This window comes from Chenopodium album, chromosome 4 (assembly GCF_948465745.1).
Source record: "Chenopodium album chromosome 4, dcCheAlbu1.1, whole genome shotgun sequence".
Taxonomy (NCBI): domain Eukaryota; kingdom Viridiplantae; phylum Streptophyta; class Magnoliopsida; order Caryophyllales; family Amaranthaceae; genus Chenopodium; species Chenopodium album.
In genome coordinates this window covers 46,494,949-46,511,544 of record NC_137837.1, presented here as the reverse complement: position 1 = coordinate 46,511,544, position 16,596 = coordinate 46,494,949, and the positions used below count along the sequence as shown (strand labels likewise).

Below are 16,596 nucleotides of genomic sequence, written 5' to 3'. Positions count from 1 at the left end.
ACACAAGAAGATTTTCCTTTAGGCTACATTTGTAGCCGTGTTACTAATAATTTTGTTTAAGATTGTGTGTGCAAGTGAACATGGGAGAAGCTCATAGAGTGACATTAAAGGAGTTGGGCGCTCCGAGTGCTTACAAGTTTGAGAGTGGGATTGTTCCATTGTTGGTTCCGGATAACGATTTTGAAATCAAACCAGCTATGATTACCTTGATCTAAAGGAAACAATTCGGTGGTACGAAAAGTGAAAATCCTGTCAATCATCTCAAAGATTTTGAGAAGTATTGCAATACAATTATGGTAGCCGGAGTTGCTCAAGAGTATATAAGGCTCAAGTTGTTTCCCTTCTCTCTCATTAGAAGAGCTTTAGAGTGCTTGGATAAGGAGGTAAAACCAAGGTCCCCAAGGACATGGGATGAAGTTACCAAGGCTTTCTTATCTCGCTTTTTCCCACAAAAGAAAACGGTGGAATCTAGGGCTTTGATACAAAGTTTCAAGCAAGGGCCTAATGAGAGTCTCTGTAATGCATGGGAGAGGTATAAGGATTATCAACGAGTGTGTCCACATCATGGGATTCCTACCTACCAAATTATACAAATCTTCTATGGTGGGTTGAGTTCTTAAGGAAGAGCAAGCTTAGATGCCAGAGCCGGAGGCCCGATAATGAACAAAATGGATGAAGAAGAAGAAGTGGTGGATTCAATAGATGAAGTGGTGAGACATTATATGAAATGGCAAAAGGTGGAGAAACAGCCAACAAGCAAGGGGTGCTCAATCGAACAACTCAATGCCATCAACGATTTGACCACTCTAATTTCGGATTTAGGGAAAGAGGTTGTATCCCTCAAGGTTAAGCTTGAGAGTTCTCCTTCACAAGCTCCGATTCTTCCCTCCCAAAATAAGGGGAGAGGTACACCTTCTTACCGTAACACTTTTCCTTCTTGTTGTTGCATGATTAGAGAATGTTGGCCTTGTGACTTAAGTGGAATGAGTGATCATGATGCTTCTATGTGCCCCAATTTTTCTTGTGATGAATGTGATGGAATTGAAAACGAGCATGTGAATTATGTTGATAATCATAATTTTGAACTTATATTTGAGGTTCAAAGAAATGTTGGAAATAGGAATCATCACAACCAAGCGAACTATGATAATTATAATCAAAGTGGTGGTTGTAGAAATCATGGAGTCTAAGAGATTCGTGGTAGCTATAACAATCATGGTTATAATGGTCAAAGTCATGGCCTAGGGCATGGGGATCATAACCAAGGTTATGGTAACCATAGTCAACATCATGGCCAAAATCAAGATATGGGTAATTGGAATAATAAAAGTAGGGGAAATTTTCAACCTAATGCTCAAAGGGTACCCCACTTGGATCCATTCCAAATACTCAAGGCCCAAGTGATAATTTCCATGATCAACCATTTTCTTCTAGGAGTTTCGTGGAAGAGGTTTTTGAGAAACAAGCCAATTTGCTAGGATCCTACATGGCCGTGAATTATGAGAAGTTTAAAGACATGTTGACTCAAAATAAGGAGTTAGGAAACCGACTTTCTCAATTGGCTAGTGATTTAAAGGAATTTAAGAATTCTTCTTTTTGACTTCATCGAGTTTAGATTCTAAGAACCCTATGGATGAAATTGTTACTAGGAGTGGTAGGGTCCTTGAGAGTGGAGTACCTAAAAAGAGTGATGCTAGAAAGAGTACTAGTAAGAGCCCGATTGAGATTGAGGGAGATGAGAGTCCCTAAATTGAGATAATTGATGAGGAACAAGTAGAAAGAGTGAAAGAAAAAGAGAAAGAACTTTACAAGCCCAAGCTCCCTTATCCCCAAAAGTATAATAGGCACAAATTGGATGAGAAATTTGGGAAATTCATAGAGATGCTTAAGCAACTTCATCTTATTCTTCTTTTCACCAATGTGGTAGAACAAATGCCAAACTATGCTAAGTTCCTTAAAGAAATTTTGAGTGGAAAGAGGAAATGTGATATGGCGGAAACGGTTACCCTAACCGAGAATTGTAGTGCGATCCTAATGAATAAGATGCCACCTAAGTTGAAGGATCCTGGAAATTTCTCTATCCCTTGTGCTATTAATAAGATTCAAATTGATAATGCGTTATGTGACCTAGGAGCTATTGTTAGCTTTATGCCATATTCAGTCTATCAAAGACTAGAGCTAGGGGAACTTTTACCTTCCAAGATTACATTGCAATTAGTCGATAGGTCGATCAAGATCCCAAAGGGTAAGGTAGATGATGTTCCCTTGAGGGTGGGGAAATTTATCATTCCGGTGGATTTTGTAGTGTTGGATATGGATGAAGATGCTACTATCCCTATCATCTTAGGTAGACCATTCCTTTCTACATCGGGGGCTATGATTACGTCAAGAGTGCTAAGATATCTCTTAAGATAGGAGAGGAGGCAGATTAGTTTGATTTGAATGAAGGTATGAAATATCCTTCTTCTTCTTTTGAAAATTGCATGCGTGTTAAAGATCTTGATAATATTTTGCAATCCATGCATGAGCACTTGCTCACATCTAATGATCCTCTTAAGTGTGTTTTGTTAAACTAAGAAAATATAGGTGCTCCTAGCAAAGAAGTGAAATTGTATGAAGATTTTCTTGATTAAAGCATTGAAGGAAGTGATGAAAAAATTTGCATGGGGATCTCAAGTCAAGATTCTTTGCATGTGGCCTCGACTAAAGAAGGTAAAGGTGTGCCTATGGTAGAGCTCAAACCTCTACCATCACACCTTAGGTATGAATTCTTAGGCCCAAATTCTACTTATCCCATAATTTTTAGTGCATCCTTGAGTGAGAGCCAAGCTCGAGCGCTATGTGATGTTTTGAGAAAGCACCAAGGTGCTTTGGGCTATACCATTGATGATATTAAGGGTATAAGCCCCGCTTTGTGTACGCATTATATAACGCTTGAGGAAGGCACCCTTACCTCTATTGAACGAAAACGTAAGCTACATCCCCAAATGGGGGAGGTAATGAAGAAAGAGATCACCAAGATTTTGGATGAGGGAATCATATTCCCTATCTCAAGCTCAAGGTGGGTCTCCCCCGTTCATGTCGTTCCAAAGAAGGGGGGTATGACTGTAGTCAAGAATGAGAAAGGTGAGCTCATTTCGACTAGGACGATCACAGGTTGGCGTATGTGTATAGACTATAGACGTCTAAACACATCCACCGAGAAGGATCACTTTCCCCTTCCATTCATTGATGAAATGCTTGAGAGACTAACAAGGCACAAGTTTTATTGCTTCCTTGACGGTTACTCGGGATTTTTCCAAATCCCAATTCACCCCGACGATCAAGAGAAGATAACGTTCACATGCCCTTATGAGACCTTTTCCTATAGGAGAATGTCGTTTGGTCTTTGCAGTGCTCCAGCAACTTTCCAAAGATGCATGATGAGCGTTTTTGGAGATATGTTAGAGGAATAAATGGAGGTTTTTCTGGACAATTTTTCCGTATGAGGGGTTTCATTTGAGGATTTCCTTGAGAATCTTGGAAAATGCTTAGCAAGGTGTGAGAAAGTGAACTTAGTGTGGAGTTGGGAAAAATGCCGCTTCATAGTGGAGGAAGGAACAGTGCTAGGACACAAAATCTCTCATAAAGGAATAGAAGTGGATAAGGCCAACATCGAGGTTATTGAGAAGCTTCCACCCCCGACGAATGTAAAGGGAGTGAGATCATGTTTGGGGCATGCGGGCTTCTATAGAAGATCCATCAAGGATTTCTCACTCATTGACAAGCCCCTCAATGACCTTCTCTAAAAAGATGTTGATTTTGTGTTTGATGACAATTGTTTGGAGGCATTCAACAAATTGAAGAAAGCTTTGACTTCCACTCCCATTGTCCAAACCCCTATGTGGGATTTGCCTTTCGAGCTTCTGTGTGATGCTAGTGATACGACTATTGGGGGTTTGTTTGGTCAAAAGGTTGATAAGAAGCTCCATGTCATCTATTACATGTCGAAGACCCTTAATGGTGGTCAAAGGAATTACACAACAACGGAAAAGGAGTTCTTAGCAATTGTTCATTCCTTTGAAAATTTTCGTTTTTACTTGTTGGGGTCCAAGACTATTGTGTTCATCGATCATGCGACTTTGAAATCCCTATTTAGGAAAAAGGAATCTAAGCTAAGGTTAATTCGTTGGGTTCTTTAACTCCAATCTTTTGATCTTGAGATTCGAGACAAGAAAGGAGCGGAAAATGTGGTTGCGGACCATTTATCTAGACTTGAGGATTTTCAACTCCAAGATGATGGGTCCCCTATTGAAGATAGAATGTTGGACGACTTCTTGTATTCTATAAATGTGAAGGAACTTCCATGGTTTGCCGATTTGGTTAATTACCTTGCTTGTGGGGAGTTTCCTCCTTCTTTTTCCAAGAATCGTAGAAAGAAGCTTAAGAGAGAAGCTAGGCACTATGTTTGGGATGAGCCGATTTTGTACAAGAGAGGTGTTGATGGTTTGTTATGTCGATGTGTGCCAAATGAGGAAATACCAAATGTGTTGAAGATGTGCCACTCGGATCCTGGTGGTGGACATATGGGTGTTGCCGCCTCAGCCCCTTTGACACAAAATGAGGAGGAGACGGAGAGCGACAGCTCCGCCTCCACCTCTGAGAGCAGCGACGATTTACCCCCGGTTGAGGATAGCGAGGAAGAGGAGAGGAAGAAGTGGAACGAGAAGGACGATCCCTTCAACATCCACGTCTCCGCCAACGACCGGATCTAAATGGAGGAGAGCTTAAAAAACTTTACGCAGATGCACCCGTTAGGGGACAGGTATAGAATAAGAGTGCCGCCTGAGAACGGCACCATCGCCTGGGAGGATGATCAGGAGAACGCCAACAGCTACTTTGGCTGTTATGAGGCGGCGTTCAAGGCTGGTCTTCGCTTTCCCATTCACCAGGCGGTGAAGGCAATATTGAGAGGCTACGGCCTCGGAGTCTGGCAACTTACCCCCAACTCTTGGACAAACATTTTTGGGTATGTTGCCGCCTACGAGTTCCAGGGGCTCAACCCCGTATGGGAGGCTTTTGCTAGTATGCACTATCTTAGTTGAAGCCTGGGCGGCTGGAGGGAGTGGTACACTCTAACAACGCATCCCCAATACATGATGACCTTGGACAAGGTCTCCAAATTCGACAGCTCGAAGCACAGGTTCTTCCTGATGTCCGCTCCCATAAGGCGGGAGAATTATGAATTTTGCCAGAACAATAAGAAGCCCGACTTGATGGGCCGGAAGTGCGCTCTTCCCCGGATCCCAGAGGAGGATTTTGACAAGATCATTGAGGAAGACTTTTTTTTGGCCTCACAAACGCGACCTTGTCAACCGGGGAAACAATAAAAGTCCCCAAGAACTGGATCCCCAAGAGCGCCTGGTTCGGGGACGAGTGTTTCCTAGCCGCCTGCGGGCTAGGACACATGTTTACCAAACGTATGCGCTTGAGTTTATATCCGCCTGTAGTGTTTTTGTATCAGAATTGATTTATGATATTAATCAATCTCTTTCTTTTAGCAGAAGAAGCTTTAGACATGTTGCAGACGGAGAAGACTCCCAAGCGGTCCTCTGCAGTCATCCGCAAGGAGCTTGCGAAAAAAGCTGCGGCCGCACTCAAGGCTAAGGTAAAAAACGCCATACCCTCTCTTAGATTGTCCTCAAAGATTATTTTCTCCGGATGCTAACCTTAACTTGGTTATTTTCGCAAGGGGGAGAGGTTGGAAAGACGTTTGAGAAGAATCTCAAACGGGCTAGGGAGGAAACTCCCTCCGTTCTCAACAAAACCAAAAAATCCACCTCCGCTTCAACCCCTGGTGCCTCAGCCGGGAATCAACAGATGCGGATAGCGGGGCGATACGAGACGGTAGGTGGCAGCCTGGGCCTCGACCTCGTCATCCCCATATCAGCAACCTGGGGTTCACCACGCCTGCAAGCGGTTCCCGCTTGGCCGGCTCTGAAGGTAAGAACCCTTTTGAATCCCCGCTTGAGGTGGGGTGGCCTTTGCGGGTGAAATCCCACTCCCAACAGACGTCATCCTCAGACGGTCGGCAACAGATAGGTGCTGCCTTAGTTTCGCACTCATCCCGTATTGATTATGGTGCAGATCAATCTCCCCGCTGGCCAGACGTCCAGAAGCATGCCAAGGCCATGCTTGACGCCGTCCGCAAGAGGGATAAAGACAACATCCCGGGGATAGAGACGTTCAATCTTGAACGCATTCTATCCCTTCTGGCTGAGGTAAAAGACTTGACAATTTTATTTTTTCCAAGTGCTTTACCCCGCATGCCATACTAATACCGCTTGCTTTTTTGCAGGCTATGCTGCGGGTAGACGGGCTCAAGCTTCCTTATTCCCGCAAACGAGAAGAGGTAAAAAGGGCTAAGAAGTCCGCCAAAGACGCTGATAATGTTGCTTTATACTCAACTATCGTAAATGAACTTGAAACTAAAGCAATCATAATGACACAGGCGTCTAAAATCCAGCAGCTGGAGGCAGATCTGAAAACGGCCAACCAGCGTGTGAGCGACGGTGAGACGGCCCAGAAGAAGGCGGAGAGGCCCGGAAATGGGCGGATGAGAGCGCCAAGAAGGCTGACGAGGCGCTCAAGAAGGCCCAGACGGACCTTGGCACACTTCAAGGTGTTTCTAAAGAGAACACCAACCTGAAGACCAAGGTTGAGAGGCTAGAGAAGGAGGCTGCTGAGGCTCAGACAAACTTTGCAGCAACCTTGGAGGCGGAGCAAAACCGCCTGGTTGCCGAGAGTGATGCGGACAATGACACCCGCATGAAGATCGCCTGGGTTGCCTTGTACCCAGACACGGATTACAACATCTGGGCACTGGCTCATAGTTATGCCGAGTACGTGGTGTACTTGAGAGATAGAGGTGAGCTAGAGCCTAAGTCCTTTGATGCCTAGATCAACTCCAACAATGAGCCCCTCGCGCCTGAGCTACCTGGTCCAGATGCAGCACAAAATATTCCCTCAGATGATGAGGAAGAGGACCAGGAGGCACCGCCTGCAGGCTAGAAGTGATCTTTCAGCGGCCGTATGCCAATCTCTGTTTTAATTTTTTCTTTTCTGCGGCAGTATGCCAAAACTTACTTTTCCGGCCTGCGTGCCGAGTATCGTTGTATTTACCGGCTATGGAGCCGGGTTAATTAACAATTTCTCTTTTCTCCCGGACGGGGTCCGGTTAACATTTGATCCACTATAACCGTTTGGTTGGGTGGACTTTTATGGAATGCACCAACTGTGTCGGTTTTGATCATTTTGCGTTTGCGTTTGAATTTCAATTTTTGCATTTTTTCCTAACTTATCAAAAGCATGCGGCGATTTTTTGCCTAACTTATCAAAAGCCGGTTGTCCTTGCACCTGGACGGCTGTGTGGTTGGTTTCAAATGGAGTTGGTTGATTTACTTAGGAACGTCTGATGATGCAAAGAGCATGATACATTCGTAAGTCAATCAATCACAATAGTGATTGCCCCAAACCAAGTGCACAGCCGTACACCAACAGGCATTCCAGTCTCTAACCAGACGGAGTTTGTCCGTCTTGGTGGAGACTACATAGCCATTGCACAATTCTTTTGCCTAATTGGGATAGCAAGTGCAACTTTGGAATAAATAACCTAAGTGAGAACTTCAGCCGGTGACCAACTGATGCCCCAGGGCATCCGGTATTCGGTAACTTGATCGTTCTTCACAGATCATTCTTGTCACACGGCTATAAGACCAATTTGGTCATGCAATTTTTGTCGTATGCATAGATACGTAGAACTGACAGATAGTCTGTTCTCTGCGACGATTGCACCCGGAGGGGTGTCGCCAGACGCCTTTGTCCATTTTGGGACAGGCGATTTTATAAAATGAGCAACCATCCGGCCATTTTAGCCTTTGGTCTTGTTTGAGACCGGTTGTATAGCCACTAAGCGTTTTTGTGCTTAATTTTTAATCGGAGCATTGGCCGAACGGTATAGAATTACACTAAGTGTCGAACTTAGTTAGTTAAACAGAAAATCCGTCTGGGCCATTACCCAGGCGAACAGACAATTATTAAGTCAAACTTAGTAAAATAAATAAAGAATCCATCTGAGTACTACCCAGGCGGTTAAGCAGCTGTAATCTTTATTAAGTGTCAAACTTAGTTAGTTAAATAAAGAATCCGTCTGGGTATTACCCAGGCGGGAAAACAAAACCAGTTTGCAAACAAAGTCCGAATTCTCATTAATTGACTCATTGTTTACAAAAAATTTACATTCTCAGAAGTAGTACTTTTTCAAATTGTCTACATTCCAAGTTTTAGGCAGGCGCCTGCCGTCTGGAGTTTCCACGTGGTAGGTGTCGTTCCTTACTTCTTCATAGATCCGGTAGGGGCCTTCCCAATTTGGAGTTAGCTTTCCCAACTCATTGGACCTACCGGTTTCCTCCATTTTTCGTAACACTAAGTCGTCAACTTTCAAGGGACGCTTGTGTATTTTCTTGTTGTAGGCTCTGGTCATTCTCAGACGGTAAATCTCATGACGCAAGGCGGCATTGCCCCTACGTTCTGGGAGTGAATCTAATGCCAGGCGCATTGCCTCCTAGTTTGCCTCTTCATCATATAGCATGACTCTCAGAGTCGGCTCGTAATGTTCGATGGGCAAGACGGCTTCGGCACCTTAAACCATGAGAAATAGGGTTTCACCGGTTGCCCCCTTTGTTGTTGTCCAGATGGCCCATAGGACATGGATTAACTCTTCTGCCCACAAGCCACCGGCTCTTTCTATTTTCTTCTTAATGCCGTCTGAGATGAGTTTGTTGAAGGCTTCAACTTGGCCGTTTGCTTGGGGCCGGCCGACGGATGCAAAACAGCTTGAGATCCCCTAATCTCCAAATCAGGCTTTTAGCTGACGCGTCTCAAACTGAGGACCATTATCAAACACCAAAGACATAGGTACCCCATACCGGGTGATAATGTTTTTCTAGATGAAGAAAATTACGTCTGAGGTCTTGACTTTCTTAATCGCCTCAGCCTCGACCCACTTGGTGAAATAATCCACAGCCACCAAGATGTAGCGCTTTCCGCCTGGAGCAGGCGTGTAAGGACCTAGAATGTCCACGCGCCATTTTGCAAACGGGATAGGGTTGTGGATGGCCGTCAGATCAGTAGCCGGACGGTGAATAAGTCTGCCAAATTTTTGGCACTTTTCACATTTCTTTACCAACTCCTTGGCGTCTGCGTCAAGAGTAGGCCAAAAATAGTGTCGTCTGTCTCTGACGGCTAGGGACCTGCCGCCTTTGTGGGAGGCGCAGAATCCCGAGTGCAGGTCTTCGAGAACCTCCTTCCCCTTTTTTGGGGTGACACACTTCAACAGGGGCTTAAGAAACCCCGCCTTAAAGAGTTCTCCATTTTTCAACTCGAAGCTTGCAGCTCGATTTTTCAGGACGGCTGCCTCCTGTGGCGAATCAGGAAGTGTACCGTCTGAAAGATAGGCCCGGATGCCATCCATCCAGGTAGAGCTTCGGCCCAAAAGACTGACTGAGGCGTATCATGGCAGGCGGAAGACGCCAGTTTTGACAATGCATCCGCCTGGTTGTTTTCCAACCTAGGCGTATCGTAGGGTTCCTTTGCCTACCCCTCGTCCCAAGTGTCGTGTTCCCCCGAGTTCTCAAGGAGGTACTTCTAACTCTTCTTCTTCTTCTTCTCAGTCTATTGATTTGTCTAGCTTACATGATAAGATTGATGCTATTTACCTTGCCTTATCTTCCCCTTCTTTGGGTAATGATTTTGTCGAGGGTTATTACTACCATGCTAGGAGAATCTATGATTTGCATGTTTCTAGAGGAGAGATTGAACCATATTTGAACTACCCCTACCTATCGGTCAAAGAGGGACCAATTCCTCAATGGGAACCTTATGATATGACCATCGGACCCCGCCTTTGTTACCCCTATTAGGAGGGGCCCCATGTTGCACCTAGTGCTATCCGGGGGACTACCCGAGGGGACTATGATTATAAGATGCCGAGGGGTGTGATTTTGCTTACGATCCGGGTAACCCTTACCCTTTTCCCTCGCCTGAGACCGATGAAAGGTGGGAACTCTCGGGTCCACCTGTTTTTTATGATTGGTCGCATCTCTATGCTTTAGATTTGCTTAGGAGTAACTTTAGGACCAATGGAAAAAGTGCTTTAGTTGCAGATGATGTGGTTCGCCGTGTTGTTTCTGATAATAAGCACTACTACAAAAATTGGCAAAGAGACCCGTTAAAATATACCTGAGAGACCGCCTCACAACGGGTCTTTATCTCAGGGGTATGTTTGATAAAGAAACCTGTTCATTATAGGGGTCTGTTTGTAAGAACTAAAAGAGTCGTTGTAAGTGATAACGGGTCTGTTATGTAAGTGATTAAATTAATAATTTAGATAGAAAAAAGACATGTTGTTTGAGATATGGGGTCTGTTTAGTGGGCATCTACCAGACCTATCATGTCAAATAACAGGTCTCTTTGTTAGTTTTTTTTTTTAAAAAAAAAATTATTTTTTCTTTTTATTTGATGTGGTTTGGGAGGTGAAGTTTTTCGTTTGAATTTTGAAAAAAAAAAAAGAATTTATGCTATGTTAAAATTGCTGAATAATTCATAAATTGTAAGTTACATTTTAAGACCATAGAAAATAGCAATGGATTAAATTTAAATTAATGTGATACAAAAAATATTCATTCTACATAAAATTGGAAAAAAAAATAATAAAAAAAATAATAAAAAAAATAAAGAACATTCGAATTAACTTAATTAAATTTACAATTATAGTTATAGAAATAAGCTAAAACTTGAATATTCCATTATCTTCTTTGTTTGAGAATATAGTGGGACGAAATCATGCAAACCTGACAAAAAAAAAAGGGACAAATTAATACTCTTCATTAAGAAAACAATAACCAACACTCTAATAACCTACGTGACAAGGGGGAGAATTAAAGCAACCCATCAGGGGCATTGTGGTTCCGATATTGGAGGACGAGCCTTGGCAGAAAAAGCAACCCATCTAGGGTACTACTTGCCAATCTTGAAGTCAGATGCCATGCAAATGGTGAAAAAGTGTGACAAGTGCCAGAAGTTCCCGACCTTAATCCATCGACCCGCTAACCGCTTGTCGGCCATAAGCAATCCCCCCCCCCTTGCAAAATGGGGCATGGACATTTTAGGGTCGTACACTCCAGCGTCCGGCCAAAGACGTTATGTACTGGTGGCCGTGGACTATTTCACAAAATGGATCGAAGCCAAGGCCGTCCGGGGCATCAAATGGACGGATGTGTCAACCTTCATATGGAAGAGTATAATTACTCGTTACGGAGTACATTAGTCAATGGTGTTCGACAATGGACCTCAGTTCGAAACGCGCCAGCTCAAGGAATGGTTTGGAGACTAGGGCATAACTCATTGTTTTGCTTCAGTCAGCCGACCACAAGCTAATGGCCAAGTTGAGGCCTACAACAAGTTGATCTCAAATGGAATCAAGCGCAAGCTTGAAAAAGTGGGTAGCCTATGGGTCGATGAGTTGGTTAATGTATTATGGTCCATACAGACAACAGCAAAAAGTTCCATTGGAGAAACTCCATTCTTTTTGGTTTATGGGGCCAAAGCAGTTCTCACAATTGAGATGTATGAGCCCACTCTGCGGGTAATCTTATATGATGAATCTGCTAATTGGAAGGCCCTGAAGACCGCCCATGACTTTCTTTCAGAGGCCAGGGGCAATGCGGCGCTTAGACACGAAATTTATCGTGTAAGGATGATAAGGGCATATAATCGCCGAGTGTCTAAGCGTCCGCTGAAGATAGGGGATCTTGTGCTCTGAAAAATGGAAGCTGTTGGACGAGCCAATGAAGACGGAAAATTAACCCCAAACTGGGAAGGGCTGTACCGAATCAGGGAAGAAGTTAGAGATGGCACGTACCGTCTTTTCTTAGTATTTAGCCAAAAAGCTGTTTATACAGCTAGGTCTATCGACCAAGCAACGTAATTAGAGCCGTACGGCCACAAAAAAGTAATTATAACAAATAAATGAAAAGTCAAACATTGTTATCTTATTTTGCTATTCTACTTATGCTTATTTGCGCTTACATGGTTTAAGCTGAAATGCCGAGTGAAACCTGTAACCAGGTTGCTTGCAACATAGCAACCCGGCCTATAAAGGCTAAACAAGATCGCTGAAGTGAGAAAGGTTATGAGATTGCTTGAAACATAGCAATCCGGTCACTAAGGAAATCCAAAGAAAAAGAAAAAGAAAAACTGACTTTAAGTCACAATATACGTCTATCCCACACATGGACGGACGGTAAGGGCAAGGTATCCCAAATTAGCCCAACGCAATTACCCCCCTTTAATGGGGCAACGACATACCTAGGCATCCTAGCCTTGCCAAACTTAGAAATTTTAAGTTGAGATAATACTTGAAATTTCTTGAGTATGTCCGAGCGATAATTTCAACAGACGACTCACATAAAGCCAATTAAAGGGCCGCATAATCTGTTGATTCGGCGTATCACCTAGTCCAAGGGAAATCATTACTATGATTTGATTAACTTGCTTGTAGTCATACCCTCTAAGGCATAAATACTACCATGTTAATCAAACTAACTAGAGTATGGACTAGCGAATGCCGAATAAAGGGGCATACCCCCCCATCGTTAAAAAATGCAAAAACATGCAAAAGTGCAAAAGTATGTAATATTTTTCTAAGTACGAAATAGATTAAAAGAAAAGCTTGCATTAAGTAAAAATCGCTCAAAAGGCAGCAAAATATCTTACAAAAACCGCTCGAAAAAGGCGGCATTTAAATAAAATCAGAAATTGTTGACAAAGGCGGAAACATGAAAAGCTGAAATCATAGGACGACCTACGATCTAGGTAGCTGGTTCTTGGCCTTGGACGGGCTTTTTTGGAGGCAGGAAGGGACGCATCATCAACAAGCGTTTCTTTGCTTTCCTCCTCGCCTTCAGCTCCGTCCGCCACCTCTTCATTTTCCTCATCTTCTGAGGTAGTTGGCGTAACGTCCTGCTCATGGGAAGGCTGCCCGGCCTTCTTAGCCTCTTCCCTGAGGCAGAAAAAGTTGAGGCATTTGGTGAAGCGTTCCAGATAAAAAGGCTGCCTCACCCTCGTCCACCATGAGCTCGAATGCCTCGAAGAAGTGGCTCTTCAACCTGTCCTCAGCACTCTACTCGATGCGGACCACCTCGTCTACGCTAGGGGGCCGAGGTGCCTTCAACCGTTAGGTTAAGTCCTCAACAAACTTCTTTAAAGTTTCCACCTCGGCCCGGAGAGAGTCCGCCTCATCCAAGGCCTCCTTCAAGTTCTTTTGGGCTAAGGCCACATCACTCTTAAGCTTTTTAGAGACCTCGAACCCTTCCTTCCAGCGTTGGTCGTCCAAGACAGCCTGATCTCTCTCTTGTCTCATGCCGTCCCTGGCCTCAGGCTCTTGTTCAAGAGCCTTGCCTAGTTTCACCAGATCTTTAGTTTTTCGCGCTGCCTTGTCGGACAGCGCGTTGATCCCAGGCATGCTTCAGCTTCTCATTTTCTTTGCCCTTCCATTCGAAGAAGGCAGACAGCCGCAGAAAGAGTTGCGTACAATAGAAAACGAGTTAGCAAAATAAGAATGAAAAAATTGGCTAAGTATGAGAGTTGAGAAAGCTACCTCAACACTGCAGTTGATCATTGGGCCGAGGAAGCCCTCATAAATTCCCCACAGCTTATCTCTCTACTCAACAGGGACGACCTTGGCTATGGCTTCCCTTATGGCCTTCCTGTCTGCCCTCGTAAGAGACTGACCGGGCAGCTTCATAGTGAGCTCCTCCGTAATATCTGCATGCGGGCGTAAAGAGTCTAGTTTAAGTAAGCAGACTTTAAAAGACAGAGAGTGCAAAGTTGTTTAAACTGACCGTCTGAGAAGCTCAAAGGAGTAAGAGGGTTGAAGGTTAATGAAGGAGGTGGTGCAGGCTCATCACCCTCCTCACCTGTCCGGCCAGGCTGGTCGCCGGCCGACTGAGAGGCCTCAAGCCAATCAGATTTTTGGACTCTTTGGACGGGCGTAGTCACATCGGGCCCAGTCGGTTTTTGCCGGGGTCGACTTACCCTGATCATCTGATTTCTCGGACTTATCATGGACCGGCGTGGCGGCCGGATCCATGGACTTGGAGGCCCCGCTATCACCCAGCCGGGGTTGTTCTCCTTTGGACTGCTTAGTTACAGTCTGCGACGTAGTCTTGGCCGCGATGGCGTTAGTGGTCTTAGATGCGACCGTCTTTCTTTGCTTGGACGCCTTCCCGTCTTTTTCATTTTTTGCAGCCAAGGATGACTGCTTTCGTTTGGCCCTTGTGGTTGGACTTGATAGCTGAAAAGAGCATGAAAAAGTTAGCAATATATAAGCAGAGCAATGCATCAGTGTCCGTGTGAAGCTGGGAAGGAAGTCCCTTCCATCATGCCAACACGCAAAATTACGTCCCTGAGAATTCTGAAAGGAGGGCTTTCTCAACATACCAACACGGATGAAAAGATACGCCCGCGTGATGTCAGGAAGTATGTTCCTCCCAATACTCTAACACAAACGAAAAGGAGACATGAAGGAGGAAAGAGATATGTTTTTACCTCCATAGTTTGCTCGTACAACTTTTGATGAGCTTTGTAGCGAGCCAAGTCAATATCTGACATGTTCACCTTCCCCTTTTGTTCCGGATCCATGATCCTGAACGCCTCAGCTGTAAAAATAAAAAGAGAAGAAGAAAGTGTTAGAAAATTTTTCAACTGGAAAAATTATGCACGTACAAAATTTATATGTCCAAGCGTCCACCTTAAGACAAGTTCATATACAGGCCGTATGCCGACATGAACGTAGGGTCCCGAAGCCAACTGGATAGAGGTACCCAGTTACACGGAACGCGCTCAGTTTTGCCATCCTTCTTCACCCTTTTGACTTAGAAGTAGTCAAGCTGATGATCTTGGCTGGGGTGGACGGGAGGTTTATCAGGTTTATGATTCTTGCGTCCAAGCTGAATCGGCTCGGCGTTGGACCGATTCATCCACAAATTGAACTCGACGTCCTTAGTTTTGATGCGGTAGAATCGGTGCTTCCAATCACGCCAATTAGAGACGCGTCGACCACCACCATGTAGTCTCTGTTGGAGCTCAAAATGAACCAGTTGTCCGCGTCTGCGTCCAGCTTGATCATCGAGTGCATCTCACAAAAGACCGCAAACTCTGCCTTGAAGCCCTTGCAGATGCACGTCACCAAGTACCCAAATACATTCAACCAGTTGTTCGACATCACCTGGAAGAGAAGGATGTCATACTCATCCAAAATAGTACAAACGAAAGGATGGAGAGGGAAGTGCAGTCCAACGTCTAAGGCTGCCCTATAGATGCTGAAGGCCCTTTAGCGTAGCCTCTTAGCCTCCCGGGCAGCCATATCATGTGACTTCCTCAGAGGCTGAATCTCAAATCCCTCCCCAAGGTTGAGGAATGCCTTGTATGTTTCAAACTTGTTGTTTAGGTAGCTCAAGGCCGTGCTACACACCATATAGGCGTACGGATCTTTGAAATTATCAATATTGGCGAAGACCTCCTCGCCCGCCGCCTCACCCTCGGCCGCCTTCTCAACTTCTTCCTCTTCTTCTTGGTGAGGAGTGCTCCCAAACTCAGAGGATAGCACTCTATCCAGATCTGCTGGCTCAGCCGAGCTGCGGCCCCTAGAGCTATGGCCGCCTTAGGTTGAGGGAAAGTCTTTAAGAATTAACGGGCTTTTTCCCTTGTCTTTGGAAGTGGCTTCCTGATTTCCTGTAGGAGCGGCACTGCGAGGAGGCAGGTTGGACGTTTCATTTATCGAAATCCCTGTTCTTGGTCTGTCCGACCTGCTATATTGGAGATGGGGTTGAGAAGGTGATGGGACTGATGAATCAGTGTCTGCCCGAGAAGAGGAAGGAGGTCCTTCACGAGATAGCAACTCGGCCTCATCCACGACCGAGTTAGCATACTGGGGGAACCTTAGTTCCGGAGGTCGCCCAGACGTTTCCACCACAAAAGAAATGCCTTGAGCTCTTTGGCGTTCCTCGAAAGAAGAAGTAAACTCCAAGGCCGAATGATGAGTGCCCGTGGAGGTGGTTGTCCAGGTAGTAGACCCGGTCTCTATGTTAGTGTTATTTGGGTCATAAGGGACCCTAGGATTCACCAAACTACGGTCCGGATTTTTGGCCGCATGACGATCATGCGTCTGCATTGTTCTTGCCATGTTCGACTGCAGGGACAGAGAAGAATAGGTGGAGGTGAGTTTGTACGCACCAGAAATGGACCCACTCCATGAAGGAGACAGCTTGTCTCCGTCCACTCTAGACTCCTCAATCCCAGGCGAACGGCCGGCCTCATGAGGAGAAACGGACGGAGCCGAGTGTAGAGCTAGATTTTTTTAAAAAAAATGAAAAGTAATAAATGGAAACACAGGTAAAGGAAAAGAAAGCAGGCGGCCTACCTCTGTACGTGTTGAAAACCTGTCAAGTTCTTGAAGGTCTTGAAGATTGACCGGAAAACTCAAAAATGTCCGGAAAA

The 16,596-nt window shown here is 44.8% G+C and overlaps 1 non-coding gene across 1 annotated transcript; it reads right to left on the bottom strand.

The window, feature by feature from the left end:
* Positions 1–465: 465 nt before the first annotated feature.
* On the bottom strand, positions 466–571 carry LOC145629736 (small nucleolar RNA R71). The gene has a single exon (XR_014111885.1). It is a non-coding gene; the product is annotated as a small nucleolar RNA R71 (small nucleolar RNA).
* Positions 572–16,596: the final 16,025 nt, after the last annotated feature.